The 6,639-nt window shown below is 46.8% G+C and overlaps 1 pseudogene; it reads right to left on the bottom strand.

The window, feature by feature from the left end:
• Nucleotides 1-815: 815 nt before the first annotated feature.
• On the bottom strand, nt 816-1,232 carry LOC105505949 (annotated as a pseudogene).
• Between the last annotated feature and the right edge of the window lie 5,407 nt (nt 1,233-6,639).

The raw sequence follows: 6,639 nt of genomic DNA on the forward strand, positions 1-6,639 counted from the left end.
AATGGAAGATAAATCCAATGAGCCTGGGCCAGGCGCAGTGGATTGGGAGGCTGAGGTGGGCGGATCACTTGAGGTCAGGAGTTTGAGACCAGCCTGACTAACATGGTGAAACCCCGTCTCTACCAAAAATACAAAAATTAGCCAGGTGTGGTAGCGCATGCCTGTAATCCCAGCTACTAGGGAGGCTGAGGCAGGAGAATTGCTTGAACCCAGGGAATGGAGGTTGCCGTGAGCTGAGATCATGCCACTGCACACCAGCCTGGGTGACAGAGTGAGGCTCTGTCTCAAAAAAAATCAAGGGAGCCTGTGTTTCTAGAATTTGGGAGATGGCACACCTTTAGTTGTGTAGATGGAGACTATTACTAGGTGACAAGCATGAAAGCGAAGTGCCATGTGTTGACCAATTGCACCAGCTTGCTTCCCTCCTCGATGGCGCCTGTGGACCTCTGAGTGCGCCAACCCCCATTTGGACCTCAGGGCAGTGAGGTGCTGCAGTGATGATCAGGCCATAGGTGGATGTGGAAGGAAGGTGGGAGAATGACTTCTTCTGCTCTATTTTATCAGCCCCTGGGAACGCCACGGAGAGTAGCTCGACTCCCTAGAGAATTGGGATCCTGAAGGAGCTAAGCCAGAAGCTGACTTCTTGGACAATCACACTGTTCTGGTTCTTTATTCTTAATTGCTACTTTGGGAACAAAGTGTCTCATGAGTGTTCTGGCAGAAACAGACAGACTTGATTTTCAGAACTGTCTTTTCCTCTTTGCCAATGTTCAGAGTATGATTACTAAAATGGTGCTATTAATAGTAGCAAGCTCTTACTGTAGGCAGTGCTTCTCATGGCTTTCACTCATCACATACATGGGGGCATCAGCAGAGGGGGCAGTGATGATGACCCTTTTGGCTCCCTCATCTAAGTGATCCCCAGCCTTCTCTATGGTGGCAAAGATGCCGGTGGACACCACAACATAATCAGTGCTGGCATGACCCTGCTTGATTTGGGTGGGATCTCACTCCTGCGAGATGGTGATGGGATTGTCATTGATAGCAGGCTTCCTGTTCTCAGCCTTGATGGTGCTGTGGAAATTACCATGGGAGGAATCATACTGGAACATGTAGACCATGTAGTTGAGGTCATTGATGGTGACAATATCCACTTTGCCAGAGGTGGCAGCCCTGGTGACCAGGCCCCCAATGTGGCCAAATCTGTTTTTTCTGGCCTTAACTTTCACCATGGTGTCTGAGGGATGCAGCTGGCACTGTGCAAAAAGATGTGGCTGTCTTGTCGAACAGGAGAAGCAGAGACCCAGAATAATTATTTAAATGATACCTTTTATCTTGAGAATTCAGGTGGATTTTTTTTCCTTCTCAATCCAACCTGTGGGTTAATTAGTAGATTGTGTTAGAGTCTCTTTTCCTTTCCTTTAGAAGTTGGGAGTCAGGGACCAGATCCTGTAAGTTGTCATCACAAAAGGTTACTGATCAATGAATGCTATCCCTCTGTTTTAGAGGTAGAGTCTCATATACCATTTAAACTCCATGATGTAAAGATAATATGGAAAACTGGAGAGGATTCAAAAACATTAGAATTACCAAAGGGTTGGAAAGTTACAGAAATATTTAGTCTGCAGTAGAAAAGGCTGAAAGGTGTTTGCAAAATTCACTTCAAATAGATGAATAAACGAATCAAGAGGATATTGAGCAGATGTTTTGGTTTTGTGGCTGACGGAGCGGATTTGGTTAAGGCCGTTGCACACAGCAACTGCAAGGGACTAAAACTGAAGAGCCTCCATACCAGGGATCAAGGCTGCACCCAACAGTGGGAGGGTTTTAGTTGGAAGAATGGATGGCGCACAAAGGGAGTGGCTTATTAAAGGAAACGCACCCAGATGGACACGTGGACATCAGAACTATCTAAAATTAGTGTCAGGATCCCATCATTCCTGTGCACATTCCTTCCTCCTTAGAGTCAGGCTTCCTTGTGCAGGGTCCACCTGAGTCCCACTCTGTCCCCCTGTTGTGTTTGCAGAGGGCAAACCCTCCTAAACCTGCTGGCTTAGAAAATCCAAGAAGTTATTATTTTGTGTCTTTTTGGGCATTGGTGGGGATACTCATTACTGAATAAATTCTCTTCTAAACAAATACTCCATCCCTAGCAGGCAGAAGGATATAAACATTTGGCAGATCAGCGCAATGATCTCACTTTAACATCTTAACCAACCCCAGCTACTACAAATAGATGATATCATTGTAGCAATATGGAGGAGACTCTGCCAGCAGACTTTCTGAGACTCTCCTGGAACATAATTTGTCTTACAACAGTTTTGGAAATCCCTTGGCCATAATAGGGGGAGGGGTAGAGGGGAAGGAGAAAGATGGGGTCCCGGGGTAAGAGGATAAGGAGATTAGGCAATTTGGCCTCACTTCCTTCTTTCCACTTGAAGGAGCCTCTGTAAAAGCTGAGGGTGCACCCACAACCTGGGAAAGGTGCAACCGGCCACACACCCAGTGACAGGAGTGTCAGCAAACCACAGAGCGTGGTGGAGGGGGAGGGCAGCCAGACTAAGTGTCCAGTGTTTGTAAAGTCTCCACTTGTGCACAGTAACATCCTAAGCCTTCACATTCACTCACCATTCACTCGCCGACTCACCCAGAGCAACTTCCAGTCCTGCAAGCTCCATCCATGGTGATGGATGGTGATGGGCTATTTCCCCAACATAGAAAGCAGATTCAAGAAGATTCAACAAAACATAGCAAGACATTTGCCCTCTGCAGGTGGACCATTTTTAATCTTTTTATATCATATTTTTACTGCACCTTTTCTGTGTTTAGATACACACATACTTACCATTGTGTTACAATTGCCTACAGCATTCAGTACAGGCCCATGTTGTACAGGTTTATGGCCTGGGAGCAATGGGTTAAATCATGTAGCCTAGGTGTGTGGTAGGTTACAGCCTCCAGGTTTGTGTAAGTACACTCTGATGTTTACATGGTAACAAAAATATCCTGCCTGGGACCAGAGGCAGGAGAATAGGGAGATTAGGAAATTGAGCCTAACTGCCTTCCTTTCACTTGTAGGAGATGCTACTGGTGTCCGCACCGCATTCTCTTTGCCCACCCTGGAAGTACCTAGTGCTTCAGTGGCAATTCTCATATAAGAACCCAGGTGCCTCTGCCTGAGGGCTTTCTCTGGATGCAGGGGTGTGCTTGGCCCATGCATAGAGCAGGCTGCAAGTGCCCAGGGGCTTATAACCCCCCAGGAGAATCTCCTACTTGTATCTGAAACTTTTGTCTCAGAGTCTGCTTTTGGAGAGACCCAAATTGAAACAGATGGCAATAATATGAAATATTTTTAAGAATTTGAGTGATGAAGTTTAATGAAGTTCTAATTCTTTTAAAAAGTATGTCAAATGTTCCGTTACATTTCGTTACTTTTGCAGTAATTGTTCCACTTCACTGAAATCCTTTTCACCCAAATATGCAGCTGGAAATACTATAATAAATAGCACAGCTCCCATTTTAAAGGAAGGCAAGGCTGGGCACGGTGGCTCATGCCTGTAGTCCCAGCCTGTAATCCCAGCACTCTGGGGGGCCTTAGCAGGAGGATCACTGAGCCCAGGAGTTCGAGACCAGTGTGGGCAACATAGTGAGACCCTGTCTCTACAACAAATAAGATAATTATCTGGGTGTAGGAGCATGCACCCTGTAGTCCCAGCTACTTGGGAGGCTGAGGCAGGAGGATTGCTTGAGCCCAGCAGGTCGGGCTGCAGTGAACCATGATCACGCCCCTGCACTCCAGCCTAGGCGACGAAGTGAGACCCTGTCTAAATGTATATATGTATATATCCCACAGTTCTGGAGGCTGGGAAGTCCAAGATCAAGGCACTAGCAGATTCGGTGTCTGATGAGGGCTGGCTCTTTGTTTCCAGCTGAGCCTTCACATGGTGGGAGCACAAAACAAGTGCCCTCAGGCTTCTTTTATAAGGGCACTGATCCTGTTCATGAGAGCTCTGCCCTGATGACCTAATCACCTTCCAGATGACCCACCTACCAGCACCACTGTACAGTGGATTACATTTCAACATGTGCATTCTGGGGGACACAAGCATTCAGACCAGAGCAACATGTAAAATGGGATAGGCTCCAGACCTGAAAGAATACCAACAGGCTTTTCACCCACACAATAAGCATGTGGCAAGATAGTCAAAAGGTGGGTTAGAATCAAGAACAATCTGGTTTTTGTGCAGCATTGTGTCTGCCACTGTTGGACCTCATGTAATATCTCCCAATTCATTGTCGACAACCAAAAATACCCTGTGAGTTTCCACACTGCTCCCTGTTGAGTAAACATCCATTGTGAATACTATTGGATCATTGAAAAGATTTAACTACCCTTTTCAAAGATTCCAGACCCACTTTCTTTCTTTTATCTTTTTCTTAGAGAAGGGGTCTCACTCTATGCCCAGGTTGGAGTGCAGCAGTGTGATTATGGCTCACTGCAGCTTTGAATTCCTGGGCTCAAGCAATCCTCCTGCCTCAGCCACCCAAGTAGCTGAGACTACAGATGCACACAACCATGCCTGGCTAGTTTTTAAAATTTTTTGTTTGTAGAGGTGAGGCCTCCCTATGTTTCCCAGGCTGGTCTCAAACTCCTGGCTTCAAGGGATCCTCCTACCTCAGGCTCCAAAATTCTGGGATTACAGGTGTGAGCCACTGTGTCCAGCCCCATTTTCTAATAAGTATTAGTTTCATATTATATGTTGAAAGTGGATTTGAAGCAGTGCAAAGTGCATTTGAAGCCTATTTTATCCAAGGATTGACCACCAACCCTAGTGATGATCTACTCATTTCCCCAGAAGTCTGCTGCAGAGAATCTCTGGAGATTTGGAGAGGGACTTCTCAGCCACAGAGTGGAACTGGATATCACCTCTATGCTGTGGGGACAGTAGATACCATTTGTATGCAGCTCGATACTTTGGAAGTTTGTGATTCTTTTTTGTTGTTGTTTTTCGCCTTCTCTACTACTCAGTAATTTGTAGGAAGAATTTCAGTGTATCTCAGCTATTCAGAAGGAGCACTGTACTAAAGGCGGGTGAAAGCAAGGGGAAGGTGGTTGTTCAGGATGCTTGGCCAACCATCTTCCCTCCTGCCTGAAAAAAGACTCTCTCCTTTGATCAAAACTCCAGTCAGGATTCTCTGAGTTCTCTGCTTGACTAGGCCCAATCTTGGGCTTTTCTCTCTGTCCTTGCAGAGTCCATTGTGAGCAAGAATCCTGCTAAGTGGGTCTAGTGAAAAGCCCCTACTCTTGGTTGATCACCCTTGATATCTGGTCACCCTGGTCTGCTTTCAGCGGGAATCCTATCAGGTCTGTTTAGACAGAAACCCCCTTATCCTTGGGACTTCCTCTTAGTAATTTTCCATGCGCTGCTTTCCACCCTGCTCCTTGATTATAAATCCCCAGATGTCCTTGGCAGAGTTGGTGTTGAGTTCAATTTCTCCCCACTGCAAGGCCCTGCAGTGGCCCCCTACCTATCATCACGGCCCCCTGGAATGGAAGTCTGCTTTACCATCTAATATGGTTTGGCTGTGTCCTCACCCAAATGTCATCTTGAATTGTAATCCCCAGGTGTCTAGGGAGAGACCTGGTGGGAAGTGACTGGACATGGGACAACAACAACCATGTTGCTCCCACGATAGTGAGTACTCACCAGATCTGATGGTTTTACAAGGGGCTTTTCCGCCTTCACTCGGCACTTCTCTCTCCTGCCACCTTGTGAACGACGTGTTTGCTTCCCCTTCTGCCATGATTGCAAGTTTCCTCAGGCCTCCCCAGCCACGTGGAACTGTGAGTTAATTAAAACTCTTTCCTTTATAAATTACCCAGTCTTGGCGGGGTGTGGTGGCTCACATCTGTGATCCCAGCACTGTGGGGGCCGAGGCGGGTGGATCACCTGAGGTCAGGAGTTGGAGACCAGCCTGGTCAACATAGTGAAACCGTCTCTACTAAAAATACAAAATTAGCTGGATGTGATGGCGGGCACCTGCAATCCCAGCTACTGGGGAGGCTGAGGCAGGAGGATCACTTGAACCCAGGAGGCGGAGGTTGCAGTGAGCTGAGATCGTGCCAGTGCACTCCAGCCTGGGCAACAAGAGTGAGACTCCATCTCAAAAAAATAAAAAAGTAGGCTGGGCGTGGTGGCTCATGCCTGTAATCCCAGCACTTTGGGAGGCCAAGGTGGGTGGATCATGAGGTCAAGAGATTGAGACCATCCTGGCTAACACAGTGAAACCCCGTCTCAACTAAAAAAAATGCAAAAAAAAAAATTTAGCCGAGTGTGCTGGCGGGGGCCTGTAGTCCCAGCTACTCGGGAGGCTGAGGCAGGAGAATGGCGTGAACCCGGGTGGTGGAGCTTGCAGTGAGCCGAGTGTGTGCCACTGAGCTCCAGCCTGGGCGAAAGAGCAAAAAATAAATAAATAAATAAATAAATAAATAAATAAAATAAATAAATTACCCAGTCTTGGGTATTGATAGCAGTGTAAGAACAGACTATTGCACTACATTGAACAAGTGTCGTGAATAATTTTTTCTTTTTCTTTTTTTTTTTGATTCGGAGTCTCGCTCTGTCGCCCAGGCTGGAG

The sequence above is a fragment of the Colobus angolensis genome, unplaced genomic scaffold (genome assembly GCF_000951035.1).
Source record: "Colobus angolensis palliatus isolate OR3802 unplaced genomic scaffold, Cang.pa_1.0 Scaffold13, whole genome shotgun sequence".
Classification (NCBI taxonomy): Eukaryota; Metazoa; Chordata; class Mammalia; order Primates; family Cercopithecidae; genus Colobus; species Colobus angolensis.